This window comes from Martes martes (assembly GCF_963455335.1).
Source record: "Martes martes genome assembly, chromosome: 15".
Classification (NCBI taxonomy): domain Eukaryota; kingdom Metazoa; phylum Chordata; class Mammalia; order Carnivora; family Mustelidae; genus Martes; species Martes martes.
The window spans coordinates 60,055,981-60,071,716 of NC_137903.1; positions in this window are offsets into that span (position 1 = coordinate 60,055,981).

Sequence of the window (15,736 nt, forward strand, 5' to 3'; positions counted from 1 at the left end):
TCTTCCTGGTAAGCCCCACAGGCCCTTGAACGATGCTAATGGAATAAATGAATGCATCGATTCATGGAATGACTGTTCTTCCTGAAGTTTCTGCCTTCCCGGAGTTCACACCATCTTCCCCGTCCTCATGACAGCATGTCTGAGATGGTGGGTTGAATCATGTCTCAGAACCTCTGCTGCAAGTCTTTGAGAACATCTCTTAATGGAGAAGGCTCCCGACTTGTACAAATCCCATCAGGATGCATTTACTTGCACACACATTCCCTGAGCACCATGAGGTTCCCGGAAGCCTGAAGGGGGAAAGCAGAGGCCTCCCCACTGCCCAAAAGAGCAATCCAAACCCCCAGTGGGGCAGAGTATGGTAGATCCTCTCCACTTTGTGCAAGGCCAGTTCCAGAAAACCACACAGGTTTTTGCGCTCTTGCTCCTGAAAGACGGCTCTAAGTAAAAACAGGCTGGCGCTTCCCTCTTGGCTAACCAGATGAAGAGTCAGGAGTGGGAATGGGAGGGACGTGGCGACAATGTGGCCGATGAGATGAGAAATGTGCCTGAGAGGTAGGATGGGGTGATGGGTTTTCTAAGGCGACACCTTCCGCCTCCTGGGGCATCTAACTCAAGCTTCTCCTCACTTTGCCTGCAGAGGCTGCCTATCAGGAGAACCCAGAAGCAGAGAGAATGTCGGTGGCCCTACGCAATCTGCAAATTGCAGGAGGTGGAATGAGTTCCACGGTGCTTCGTGACTGCGCCAGCCCCGGCCCACCCTGCATGTGTGTCGAGTGAGGGGTTCTGCAAATGCAGGAAGAAGTGAGTGAGCAAATGAACGGCAGCAGGAACTGAATGAAACAAGGGCTTCGGGGGCCCGAGACGCCCATTTCACAGCTTGTCTGCGTTTGCAGTGTGTGCTGCTTCGGAGGAGAGAACGTGTGTCAAAGGGCCGGCACAGGGGAGAGGGGAATTTGTGGGCAGGTCCCGGGAGAGAAGGGCTGCAGGTGAGGGGCCAGCTGGCCAGGAAGCAGATGGGAGCGAGGTAGGAGGTGGGGGCAGCTGAACCCGGGGATGGGAGGGGTGGGGGAAGCCCCGGCAGGAAAGGGAGCTGGTCGAGCCAGGGAAGGAGGGGGAACTAGGGCATTTAGGGTGCACACGTGGGGCTGGGCTCCGGGCCAGGCACCCTTTGCAAGCTGTCTTTTCATTCTTCCTAGAGCCCTAGGAAGTCAGTATTGTATCTTCATTTTCTTGAGGAGGAAACAGAGGCCCAGAGAAAATGAGAAACAGTCAAGGTCGAGAAGCTGGGAAGTGAAAGCACTGGGATATGAACCCAGGGTTAGCCCATTCCAAAGCCAGCATTCTTTCCTTCTTTCAGGCTGTCTCCTGGGGGGAAAAAACTAACATGCAGGATACATATTAACATAACGATACACATTCCCCATGATGATCCTTCTGCCTGAGTCCTGCCACCTGCCACCCAACCATGCCCAAGTTCTGCTGACCTGCTTTCCTATGCAGACCCACAATCCACTTCTTCCCATCCATGGCTCAACGGCCTCCTCGGGGCATCCCCTGTCCCTCCCTCCTGAGCCACGGCAGTGGCCCTCTGACAGACCATAGCCCTGCTTCCCAAAAATGGCCACTAGAATGTGATCTGAGACATCACTGGCCTGTTCTAGGCTGAGGCCCCGATTCCCTAGGACCTGGCCTTGCTGCTCCGTCTGGAGCTTCTGTGACTACTCCACCCTCTGTCCTATACTGGATGGGGGCCCCCAGGAGGTGTGTCTAGGTCCTCGTACCCAGACCTTGGGAATGCGGCCTTACTTGGAGAAAGGGTCTTTGCAGGTGGCACTCAGTTAAGGATCCTGAGATGAGCTGATCGTCCTGCGTGACCCAGGAGAGGTGAGGACAGGAACCTGCAGGAGAAGGCCACATGGAGGTAGAGGCAGGGATGGGAGGGTGCAGCCACAGGGGGTCCCAGAGCTACCAGAGGCTGGGACATACACAAGAGGCTGGGAAAGTTTCTCCCCTAGGGCGGCCCTGCTCACATCTCGACTTCGGACTTCCAGCCTCCAGAACCATGAGAGAGAGGACATTTCTGTTGTTTTGAGCCACTGAGTGTGTGGCAATCTGTCATGACGGGCCCAGAAAATGAATACGCCTTCCCCCAACAGTGCGCCAACCATCTGGACTGGCGGAGGGAGGAACTACCAGGCCTGTCAAAGCCGCTTGGTTCTCCTTGGGGCCTTTGCACATGCTGATCCTCTGCCCCCAGCACTCTGCACCCTCTTACTGTGTGACCAACTCATACCCCCTGTCACTTTTGCTAGAAAGTCTTTCCTGGATCCCCCTGGCTGTGGGTTTGAACTCAGTATATACTCTTGTCATAACACTTACGATGTTTTACTAAAATTTTCTGTTTGTTTCAGTAACTTGTAAGTTCTATGAAGGCTGGGCCTTGCTGTACCCCTAGGGCCGAGTGTACAGTGGTCCTTTAATAAATATTCGTTTGCCCTCTGCCATTTCATTTTTTTCCCTACCACCCCACACCCAAATCAAATTTGTCTTCCCCAGGCAGGAACTCATGAACAGAAACTAGCCCTGCCCTTGGCTTCCCCTCCGGGTTCAGGGCCCTGCAAACGTCCTACAGCTCCACTTCCTCCTCTGGGTGGCTTGACTCAAGGCTTCTACTCACAGTGGCTGTAAGGAAGCTACTCCGTGGCTTGGGGACAAGCACACCATCTAGGTCAGGTCGGAAATCTTCCCTTGGGGTTTCAGAGAAGCCATCCTCTTCCCTCTGGGGTCACTTCCTGTGACAGGGCCAGCTGGTGTCATCTTTGTCCAGGCCCCGTTCCCCCGTCATGGGAGGAAAGCCTGTCTTGGGCTGTGAAGACAGAAGTGAACCCAAGAAAGGGGGTGGGCGGGGAAGGACAGAATGACAGAATCTAACGTCGTCAGCTGAATCCTTGTGCCCAGTCACCGCTGAGGCTGTGGCCACCCCCAGACTCTCCGACACACGACTTAATCATTTTCTTTGTATTTTCCAGCTAGTCTGAGTCCATTTTCCGTCACCTGACTGGAAGTGTCCTGGCAGGCCATCTGGCCAGTCTGGTCCTCAAGGCCCTTCTGAGGGGTGGTTGTAGCATCTCTGCCGTAGAGGGGAAACGTTGACCCAAGGCTCGACCTGTGGGCTGCCTGCCTTCAAAGCAGAGACCCTCCTGTCCTGGCTTCCTCGCTGCCTCTCACGAGGCACCCAGGATGGGGGGAAAGTCAACAAAGGCTGGAGAAGAGGCAACATCCATTGTCAGCCTCCCAGGTTCCCCAAGCGCAGAGCACAATAATTTGGGGGGCCGAAGCAACGGTGAAATCCACGATACCTAGAATACTCGTATTTGTTTTCAGTTGCAGTTGCAGACACTGAATCAAGGAGTCTCATGCTTCTTCACCTTGGCCTTGAAGAGCTAACTAACCAGGAGCTTCCTTCAAACTGAGTATTTTGCGTCTCTAGCAATGGGACAGTGAGCAGCTAGGGAGTGATGAGCCATACGTGCAAACGGACTGAGTGTGTCTCTTCCCTCAGCCCACGGCATGGGCGTCCATCTCTCTTTCCACCAGGCAGGCGCATTTCCCAGCTGGGCCCGTAGAGGCACCTGGGAGGGTTAGTACCGCCTTGCTGGTAGGCTACGTCCTCAGTTGGAGGCCCTCACTCGCATGAACCGGCACTGGCCTTCCCAGTACCCCCCTGTTCTAGACTCACGGACTCCCGTCCCCAGACAGAGAACACACGTGTCTTGCCTGCTGGGACGGCCTCGCTCTTCACAGCACATGGTGTCCTTCCCACGTCCTAAACCAGGAGAAAACAAGTGTCTTCTCCGTTCCCTGTGCTCCGTTGTCTGATCACCACCAGAGAGTTGGAAGATAAGGTCGGCCGTTGAATTCTGTGGGCTCACCGGGTGAGCCGGGTAAGAGTTCTGCAAGACAGGACATGACCGTGCTCCGAGATTATACAACGGTAGGGAATTTGGGGGAGATCAGATGCACTAAGTTAAATGAAAACTAGTTAATCGTTTATACTTCAGAAAACCTCCGTTATCCCACTTAACTAGTTGGCCACGGATTAGAGATTCGTAACTGCTGTTGGACCACGAAGGACAATATATTATTCTTGCTTCCAGATAAACAGTATTTTTTTCATAGCTTCCTCTGTTTTTGGTAGAGAAATGTGTTGGGGCCCTACCGTTACGTCTGCGCAGCACCTGCCTCATCCCCACCACCTGTGGACCACGCCCCTGCCCCTCTCCCACGGGGTGAGGGTGGGGTCCCACCGCAGGGACCATGGGCCTTGCCCTTGGCACAGCCGATTGGTTGAGAGGTGGGCGCCCGGTCCAAGCAGGCCAACCAGAATCCTCCCCCAGGATCTGGGAACTGTCACTGACAAAGGGAGTCTGAAGATGAAGACGTGGAAATGCAGAAGCAGTTGGCAGCCCGTCCCACCATGTGGACTGAGGAATGGAAAATGCCAATCAGCAGAATGGGAATGGGAGGCAGGGAGAGGAGAGCAGACCCTGACAGCCTCTACACGCGGAGCTCTAGCCGCTCCCAAGGCCTCCCGTATCGCTCTTTCGGATTCCATTGAATCCAAGGAGCCTTATAATAAAATTCTTTTTTGGCTTAACTAGCTTAAGATGGATTTCTATTCCTTGCAACCAAAAGAATTTTAACTAATATAAGAATGTCGTCCTATTTCAGTCTTACATGCTAATCTTTAATTCAGCAACCATTTTACTTTGCGACTTCGGGACGAAAGAAAATAAAAGGGAAAATATTTGAGCGAGACTCTTGTACAAATTAGCCCGCGGTCGTTCTCTGGGATGGTTTTTTTCTCACACAACGCTCTGAGAGGGTTCTCCCCCATTCTGGGATGGATTAGAGATGTGCTAGAAATACAGGGAATGACTAGGTCAGTGGTCAGGCTGTGAATGGTGGAACAGGGGATTTTTTTATGACCGTCACTAAGAATGTGGTTTTCTGTCATTTCGGAGTCTGTCTGTGAGTGTGCTGTGTTCTCTCAATGATCGACATAACTCAAATGATCTTTGATCCGTAGACCTGTCACCAGTCCCCCCAGGACACTCTGAATTCCATGAACCACTTCTACGGTAATGGGCTCTGCTGGTTCCCTTCCTATGGAAGCGACCAGAATTAGCCTTTTCCTACGAGAGGCCGCGTCCTGTGCTGGAAGGTGGCAGGGAGCTGTCCAGCCAAGGCTCTGTGAGGAGCTAAACCAGCAGAAAACCGCTTTGCAGGCCTAACCGGGACGACTCGTCGGCCAGGTGTGCTCCGTACACGTTCATGTCCGCTGCTATTTAAGGTAATGAAAGCCCCTCACTTTCCCCGAAGCAGGGCACAGTGTAAACACGGTCCTAGCACGGACCGAGACGGGCTCTTGCCTCACATCTGTTCAGCACCTCTCAGCTGCCTCCTGTCAGAAAACAGCCAAGGACCCAGACCTGCTGGGCTGGAAAGGGGACACGGAAGGTCGTCCGCGTGTCAATACAGTTAGATATTAAAAATCCAAAGGCCGGTAGAAATGCTCACTTGCCCTGCCCGTGGCCCTCCCTCGTCCGAGCGAGCCTGCCTTTCGTGGCAACGAGCCGTGGAAGCCGAAGTGGTGAGTGAATCACCATTTCTACTCTTAATTGGAAAATATTTTCTTGTTAATCAGCCCAAGTTCCATCAGCATTATAAACAGGTACAAAAACAAACAAACAAACAAACAAACAAACACAACCCCGAGAATTTAAAGCTAAAAAAACCCTCAGAGTCTCCTGGCCCAAGAAGTTTGTTTTAAAGATGATGGGGGTGGAGAAAACCGGGAGAGAATGAGGTCGCTCGTTCCAGAGCGCACGGAGCCAGGTAGCGGCGGAAGGAGGACAGTGGGAGAGTCGCGGGCACGACCCCCTCTCCTAGCTCTGGGCTCTCAGGACGGGGGTGCCGCACAGGACGCTCCCTGGGTCCCCGCACGTGGGGAGGCTGCAGATGTCCAGGAAATCAAGGACACCGGCTCTTCTGAATTCTCCAGGGAGAAAGTTCCAAGGCGCTGGGGGGCCGCGGTGGCAGGATTTTCAAAGGCCTGCAGCAGGAGAGCCCTGCTCGCAGGGACACGGTCCAGATGTCCTCATGTCCCCTCTGCAGACACAGGGCTCACACTGCTGCAGTCCACCCCACACAGCCGCGGAGCTGCTTCCGGCTCCCGGGTCCTCGGGCACGCGTGCAAAACACACCTAGGGTCGCCTCCCATCTGCCCGCCTTGGGGACAAGGCTGCCTCGTGCTCGCTGCAGTCGCCCCGGGGGCTCTGCCTTCTCCTCTCCCCGCTGTCCTCCTCCCCCGGTCGCGGGCTGCGGCATAGCACAAGGAAACGAGGGAACGACAGGGCAAACAGAAGTCAAACTGAAGAATACCCACCCTCGCAAGACAGGGCCCAATTGCTAAGCAGCTTGAGTGGGATTGTGAGAAAACCATGGGGTTTTCACAGAGCAGGTGGAGCTCGGTGCAAACCCAGAGCGGCTTGCTAATCTTCAGAGATGGCCCCTTTGTTCGGTTTCGAGAAGCACAGTTTCGGGGGCATTTTTTTTTTTTCTCTGCCTTGGAAAAGAGGCTGTAAAAACAATATAAATTTGTTGACGCTCAAGATGTGAAGCAAACTGGGGTCACGCCTTCTCAGCTTCCCGAGGGAGGGACGATGGGGTCCCCCGAAGCAAAGCCTGAACAGAGTCACGGATGGTCAGTGACCCCCCCCCCAGCACCCCTCCAGGGCTGTGTCGGATTCTCCTGCACCCACCCACACCTAGAGAGAGTCCCCCTTCTTCTGGAAGGGTAGACACTCGAACAATAGACGCTTGAACCCCGCCGTGGCCAGGCCGGGGGGTGGATTTCAAGGCTGCCATCATCCAGGAGGAGGTGGCAGAGTTCTCTGGGTGGAGGGCCTCTCCGTCCCGGTTCTCTCCCTCCCGGTGTCGGCTGCATGTGTCAGCGGCTACCTGAACAGGGGTGACGGCTCCGTAGAAGCTGGCTTGCAGGAGAGAACGCTTCTCACTCGGGTTCTATAAATTACTCATATTCTCACTTTGGTATCGAGTACGGTATGTATTAGAGTGCATGGTTTTGGCTAGAACCAATTTGGAAGGCTGTCAAATAAAAAAACAAAATAGGAAAATAAATCCGAAGTAAAATTTATGACAGGATTTCACTCCCATTACGTTCCACTTAACAAATGCATATGTTTTACAATATCTTTAATAATAATTATTAAACATAGTAAAATACTTCCAAACTTGGCTCATTGCATAATTGTACTTCGAGTGAAAAAAAAAATTATCTGAAGCCTTGTCAATATGCCACTTCCTCCTCCCCCAGCTTTTAACAGAAGCAGCCTCCAGTGGAATAATCCAAGCTGTGTTCAAGAAGTTGGCAAGTAGGTCCAATTAAATGTGGTTTTACTGTATTTTGGCGTTTGCATATCTAGTTTGCCAAGAAGTAATCTTTCACAAAAAAAAAAAAAAAAAAATCTGTACTGGCCCAGACACAGCCTGGATAGAGCAATGCCTCACATAACTTTACCCCATGACTAAGATAATCTTTTTTTTTTTTCTTAAATAGCTGTGGAAAACGTATCATACATCCATCACATTCCTATATGAATCACAAAACACCAGCCCTTATGGAGCCTTTTACATTTATACATGACAAACTGAAATTCATCTTAATAGCGCTGTTTATTTTAATGATTAAACTCGAAAGGGGCTCGCTCCTGGCCGCCTGAGTTCCATGTTTTTATGCAGGTGTGCTCCAGTCGGATTATCTGAATGGGGCTATAAAGGATCCTTTTGCCTATTAAATGTCAACGTGTCCAAGCTGCAGTCAGACACATTCACAGACCTGGGTCCCTGAAACTCGGGGAGCGAGAGGCTTCTCTGAGCTGTGCAGAGGAAATCCTGGGCCGTTCTTTGCGGATGCTTTACATGCTCCTGGTCCCTTTTGGAGGAGCTGACTCCCCTCGCCCCTTCCAGCTAACCAGCGCTCTACGTGAATGATCAGCCGTATCCAAAGTCCAGATGGAAAGCTGTCAACAAAGAGACTCCTTCCGCTCTGCCTACTGCATGATTCATCCCTGGCACGAAGACAGGCCCGGAGATGGCCTCACCACCTTGACTCCCATAGGTGAGCCCGGAGAGGAGCACAGGTGCCCATTCCTCGGGTCAGCCGGGAGGGAGCAGGGCAGAAAGCGCCACAGAAACGCACAACCTGGCCTTTGTTACCAGCCCTCATGAGCTCATTAAAAACACATGCAGAAATGGTTAAACAAAATCCTCTAAACCTTTTACAAAATTGCCAGTCTATTAGAAGGACTGAGCTCACAGCAAACTCTCCTTTCCAATGTGTGCAATGGAGCAGCTAATGTCCTTTGGACTCTTGTCTATGGCACCGAGCGGCGGGGGGGCCGGTGGGGGGGGGACTTGTTTGTTTTTGGTTCTGGTTGTTTTTCAACTTTTTTTCTAAACCAAACTCCTAAATATATCAAACCCAAAGGACTATTTCACCAAACATGTCCCGTTAAAGTCATTGCCTTTTTAAAATATCTATGAAAATTATAAAAAGAGAAGGAAGCTTTGTGTCATTACATGGAGGGGAGAGAGGAAGAGGGAGAGAGATGAGCGTGGCACAAATCCTTTGTGAAGGGGCCTTGCATCAAAGCGCAGAGTGGACACTCTGGAAGGGCTTTCTGACGCCTGTTTACGCGGACGGGATGGAACGCGTGTTCCTGGCAACAGAAATTCAGGGTTTCCTTATAAGGAACAGAGCAGCTCTGCGTTCCATCGAGTTGTGGGCTTTGAACAGGTGCACCTTCCTCTAAAGGGATCCAGTCGCTATGATCCACTGTGCGCAGAGCGTCAGTGTGCCACAACGTGCCTCCAACAACACGTAACGGAGCACGTTGGCGATGTGAGGCCGGGGACTGAGACGCTGTGAGCTCTGATCTGGCCGGTGCCACCTTCTCTTGGTGTAACTCATGGAGGTTTCTGGGCAAATCACTTTCATCTGTGCGCCTCCCCGGGGAGTTGGGGCTGTTCGTTACCGCGATCTATATTCATTACGTTGTGGTTCGTATTATGACGCAAGCGTAAATGTGACCCGAAGCTTCGGTCCTGGTCTCTTCGACCCAAAGGGGAAAAAAATATATATGTATGCAACTTAGGTATTTGGATGAGAAAATCGGAGGGTTGAAAAGGCGCTGGGAGGTCTGGAAACGGCACCAACAGCGGGGGCGTGAGTGACAGGATACGCGTGTGCGTAAACGTGTGTCCACCTGCGAACCCACGTGGGAGTGCGCCATCGTCTTCCTTGCCGTGGTGCTCAAGCTTTCTCGGGCTTCAGGTGGTGATGGCTTTCCTCGGGGCCTGCGGAAAAGCGAAATAGAGTGGAGACAGTAAGCGCTCGTGCATTAAAATCACAAAAAGCCACATTGGGGGGAAAAAAAAATCCACGTGGGTCAGAAGGCTTTCTATGAAGGTGAAGCTTCCTCTGGCCCCCAACAAATAATAATGATTATAATAGTGAGGTTCCCTCGGGTGTCCGGGGCACCCTGTTTCTGTACGTGATGCACACCTGCTTTTGCCCTGTCCGAAGGGAGAAGGTGAGGCAGGTGTTACGAATGTGGTCTTGCACAGACGGAGAAACGAAGGTGTCGGGGCCCGGTTCCTCCCGTGTCATTGGTAGGACCTTCCCCAACTTCCTCGTCAGGCTTCTTTTCAGCAGCTGATGCTGAGAGGAGGAGGTGAGAAACATTCCAAGAACCGGGGCCAATTTTCAGATTAAGTGGAAAACTATTCAATTCTCCCACTTGGGCAGCAAATGAGTTCTGAGGGTCCTGTCTTGGCTGCCACCCGGTCATGCCATCATGTTTCTTCTCTGCCTCTCGCGCGGCCAGCAACAGCTCTGTCAGCCCCGCAGTCGGTAGCCTACAAGGAGCAGTGCCTCGTTGTGGTTGAACAAATAACATGTTTTGGAAACCCAAGCAACCCTTTTTGTGGCTGGGAGCAGAGAAGGAGAGCGTGTCAGTCAGTAGAATCCTGCCAGGGCTTCGGCTCTAGAGGAGCCTGAAGCAGAGAGCCTGAAACACGTCCCCCTCTGACACCAGGAGAGAGCGTTCTGCTGTAATATTTTTAAAAAATAGTCGAAAGGATCCAAGTCAGGAAAGGAAATAGTAGAATTCCACTCTGGGGTTTGGTGTGTAAACACACAGAGCGGACAATGGTGAGCACAACGGTGGTAAATATGAAATTACAGAATGCAGATTGGGTCCCCTGGGCATGACCCAAGAAGGTTGACTTCGGATTCAGACTCAATCAAAGATGCGCCCAGAGCTGGGGAGTCAACCTTCAGGGCCTCCTAGAGAGAGGAAAACCCCGTGTCTGACATGATAGATAGCCGGTGGTCTGGGGAACGTAGGAGACGTTTGCAAAGTCCTCGGAGCCCCTTCCCGTCCCCTATGCCTGGCCCTGCGGAGTCCACTTCCAGGATAAATAAACTGGAAATCACTTTTGTGCCTTCCAGCTCTAAGTTTGTCTGTGTGCGTTGAGACTGGTCTGGGTGGGAGCACATGTGATGCTGCCGTCTGTAAGGGGAGAGGAACCGATACACAATATAGGTCTTCAAATAATGGAGAATAATTGGACCATGGGATTATTTTCAAATTCTGGCCGTTAGATTTTTGCAGTTTGAATAGCAAAATTAATTCGTGATTTCAAGAGCAGCCGGTCCAGAATGCAAATTTCAAAATTCGGATAGAGATGTAAGCTTGGGATTGTTTTGGTTTATAATGCCTAAAAGTTCTGTTATTTTTGGAGAGAGAAAAAAATTATATATGTATTATTAAATAAGAATAACAATATGAGGATTGATTGCCTTCGAGGGCGTTACTTGACTGACTTTTAAACAGAAACACTTCAATCATTAAAATCCCTCCATGCTGGTCAAGCCTACAGACCGCCTGTATTTTGACTGAAGTATTATTTTTACTGCAAGATAAGCACCTTTACAAAGCAAGTTGAACAAACGATGACAAACCCTCCCTCCCTCCCCCTTTTGCACATAAGTGATTCTAGTACCGCTTTGAGGCATCCCTCAAGTAAAATAACATATAAATAGAATGTGAGAAATCACCACATTTTCTAGACTCCACACTTAGTATGAAAAACAAAACTTCACTGTGCCCCAGCATACCCTCTAATTTTGTTTCCTCTTAACCTAAGGATTTCATCCTGTTCCGTGTCATTTGTTGTAATGAACCCCCGGAAATATGATGTGGGGGGCTCCTTCGTCCGCGTGCTAGGACCCCCCCCCCACCCCTCCCCGGAGAGGTATAGTTTGCTGGTGCAGACTGGAAAGGAGGGCCAACCTCAAATGTCATTTTTCATTTCAAAATTGTTCCCATTACTTCAAAATGGTAGAAATTCAGACACAAAAACCACTTGGTTGGAAAATTCATTGGTGCAATGGTGTCAAAATCACCCCTCGCATCAAAATGTACCCTCCGATGGTTGATAAAAGGACAGGAGGGAAACAGAGCGGACAGTGCAAAGTATGAATTTGAGTTTGGGTCTCAACAGAGATAAGAACCTAAAGGGATATTCCATCTGCCACACCCCCCACCCCAGTTTCTTTCGATCTATCCAGTTGCAGAATCTTGGGGATATTGAAATCTTAAACAAATGCTACACCAAGGGCTTACGTAGAATGCCTAGGCTTTCGACGTACACCTGCACCATTTTCCCCTCCCGGCCCATTCTCAAGAGGCTCTCTCTCTCTCTGAAGGGCAGTTAGTTACAGAAACAACTTTATAAATTTGCTCTTCTTGGGATACGGCTCTGGGTTCAAACTTCTTCTACTTGGTGAGGAGTCACTGTAATAAGTGACACCGAGAAACAGTTTTAAGATGGAAGAAATGGTATTTTTGTTTTTGTTTTTGTTTTACACTAGAGGCAAATAAATGGCACTAACTTCTATGGTTATGGCTCACAAGCAAAAAATACTTTCCTTAAATGTTTTAATTACCCATTATTAGACCATTGTGCTTTTCTGAAAATTGTCCAAATAGACGTCCTTAGGAAACGTTGCTGTCTCCTTGGTAAACAGGAATCGGTCACCTCAGTATTAGCAACCAGCCTGTCTACGTGATACGTCCCCAAAGAAATGGTCCGCAGGAAAGATACATGTTTATTTTTCACCTGCTTCTAAAAAACAAATGGAAGAGAGTCACATGAAAAGCCTACATGCTCCTACTTGGATCAAAGATCATTTCAGAGCACTAGACATAGAAAAATGTTAGTGTCTTCACTAATCCTCTCAAAGGTAACGTACACAAGCACTGAGGACGATTCTCCAAACGAAGCCAGTGTGTCCTTATTTACAAAGGTTTTAAGTAATACATATATTTTAATCACCTATGGTTAAGATGCATTCTTTTAAGCCCTGTCACGGATCAAAGTTAGCCCTAGCCTGGCCTAGCACACCTAACTAAGGGTATGTCATTCTTTCAAGCCCAGCCCTGTTCTATGTGCATTCTGTTCAGAAACAACAGATTTAATCTGCCCTAAAATGTTTACTTGTCTTTGAATACATTCTCCACACACCACTTTGTATTAACTACAAATACACTTCTCACAAACTTCCATGTTTAGGCCAATATGACTTCTTCAAATTCCTATAGAGCTAATATTAAGCATGCAGACCGACATTTAATAAAAACGACTTGATTTAATGATTAACTATGGAGATTATGACAAACTGTAAATAAGTCATTTCCGTGAATGGACTTGCTATGGGTGTCACACGGCCTCTCAAAGCCACTCTGAATATCCTCACTGAAACTGTTACTCACTAATGTGCTACATTTTAAAGCCAAATTGGGTTTTCACTCTTCTCTTGCCAAACGAACTAGAGAGAATTCCTCCTATAGCAAAATGCAAGCTCCACTGTAAACCCACTCCTCAAGATTAGAAAGAGGGGGAAAGGGCCAGAAAATTCGAGAAAAATCTCAGTCTTCAAAAAATTGTTTTGTAAAGGACCCTGCAGCCAAGGGAAATACCACGCTCACATAAACCTAGGGATTGGGATCAACGCTAAACTAGCAAATGTTGAACTAGAATCAGAAAAGTTAACTGGTAAATTCATCTCTTTCAAAAAAAAAATCTGAGTTCTTTCAGGTGCTTGAACATTTCAGGAGAAAGCCACTCTGGGAGCCTGAGTTATCGGGATAATTAATTGAACAAGTTCATGTAATAAGGCATTTGGGCTTAGAAGAGAAACTTTTCGAGCTACTCTTTGATTTCTATGACCTCATCCTTTCTCGTTACAATGTTTTAAATTTAAAGAGCTCAGCTCCGTTTCTGAGAAATTACAAAAATTCGTAATAAGTTTTAAGGGGTCAGTCTGCAAAAATGCTAAAAGTCTCAATTCTAAAATGTCTCTGAAAATAAATTGCTATTTCTAAAAACCTCCAGTGACATCAGTAAGCTCTGACTGCTGTAGCTAACCCTTCATGATATTAAGAAAATCTAAGAAGGAGTAGGGAGGCCAGAAACATGCTTCTTCCTCGTCTAACAGATAGGTAGTTCTACATTTTAGACCAAAGGATCACATACCAAGATATTTTGCCATGTTTCTGCAGGCAAAGGTAGAAAAATGTTAACGTTAAGGGACAAAATCTTGTCAGTGTAATAAACTTGGACTCTAGCCAAAATGAAACTCCTAAAAGCTATTCGCTTTAAAAAGACAATAATAAAACTATTGCTTTATTTTTCAAATGGTATAGTCTCTAGCATTTTAATGGCAAATGAGTGTAATGAAAACGACTGAGCTCTTCGGTCTCGGATTTCAAAATTCACTTACTCGATTCACTGTACTTTATCAGCAATTTCACACATTGTACCAAACAATTAAACAAAACTTGCAAATTACATCTAAAATTATCTGAGTTTCCTAACCCGAGGTATATAAAAGTTTCTCTGATTATATTAGAAATCCGAGAATGTTTCAACTTTTACAGGAATAAAATGCAATTACAGGAAATGTTGAGATCTTAGGACTTTTTTTTTTTTTAATTCTTATCTGACACAATGAGGCTTATAAAGTCTAATTCTTGCACGCTTGTGTTTCATTGATGAAACTTGTGAGAGTCAAGGTTTTTTAAGTAGGGTTACTTCTTGGGTAAGACTCAACTGTTTCCTTTGATGATAGCACAAAACAGAAGATTTACTTGGAAAATTAGTATTTCGCTCATTGTAATGTGCAATTATCTTGTAATTTTAATACAGTGTTCACCTTTTTCTAGGCTTCTAATAACCCATTTATAGGTAATCATGACAAGTCTGTTAAGCGAAAAAATGTCTACTTGATTCACCTATTAATCTGATAGCATAATTAACTAGAAAGGAAATCCAAAAGCAGTATCCTTAACGTTTTCTATACTTCTTGGATATTCCCCAGGGAACAGCTAGCACACAGTGCTAGCCCCACAGTGATCTAGGGCATAACTGATTATCTAAAAAAACAGATGGTTTCAGAAGTAAATGAAATCACATAGTTAAAATACACTTAGACATCAGCCAGATGTCAAAGGGGGAATCAATTTGAATGGTTTCCAACATGATTGCATGACAAATTAATTTCCTTTTTTTTTTTTGAAATGTAGCAAATGAACAAGTGATTCCTTCACTTCTCTTAACAAACGCGGCGTTTTATGGACTTAATATTCTGTTCTAGTTTTGCGAGGAGTGTTTGAAGAAGTTATTTCCTCCAAATCACATGTCAAAATATCGTTCTTGTAAGTACATCCGGCTAAGTTTAGGGTAGTGCTCCTCATTTTAAATTAGATGCTAGTCGATGAAACTAAATTCTAACTCAACATCTTCAGAAAGTTTTGAGGTCCTATGACCAGTTACTGCAGGAGCTGAGAACACGAGATCCACCCTCCCCAGCCCCCGCCCCCACCTCCAGCCCTTTTTAAAAATAAGCTTGTTAACCGCTGCAGAAATAATTTCGTAGAGCTCAAATGTACATTCCCCTTTGACGCGAAACGATGCTTGGTTGGTTAAAAGCAAGCGTGAGTGCATGTGATAGAAATCTTCCTTCAACGACCACAGAAAGAAACAAACAAAAAAAGGAAACGCAGGGATTCTAAAGAGTAAATTATTGATTGTGCTCTATGCTTAAAATTTAAAAAAAAAAAAAAAATCTTTTTGGATTCCCATCCATAGCCACCCCGGGGGTTATGAGTGTGTTTTCAAGCTCTGGACTTTACATCCCACTTCTTCTATAGAATTTAAGAATATTCACGTTACTCTAGGCCAGTGTAATAGAAATGTATCGTATTTGACTGGAGTAATGTAAAACTGTGTCTTGCTGTGTATCTTTCGAAGCCTCGGAAGCTATGGGCAAATACGGACCTGAGGATTCACACTCTCGTGTCTGTGCCAGCCCTGCACGCTGTCCTGTCCAGTGCGTCTGTGTGTTCTTCTTGTGAATTCCTGCCATCCACCAGCAGTGTTTTCTCACCCTGACACGCCCAACGAGACGAGCGCGAAGTCGGGACGATGGCAAAAATTAGGGTTCAGAGTCCTCGAAACCTTGAGAATTAAAAAGTTGGGAACTTCTGAGCTCTCCCAGCAACAAAAAGGGTGTGTATAGACC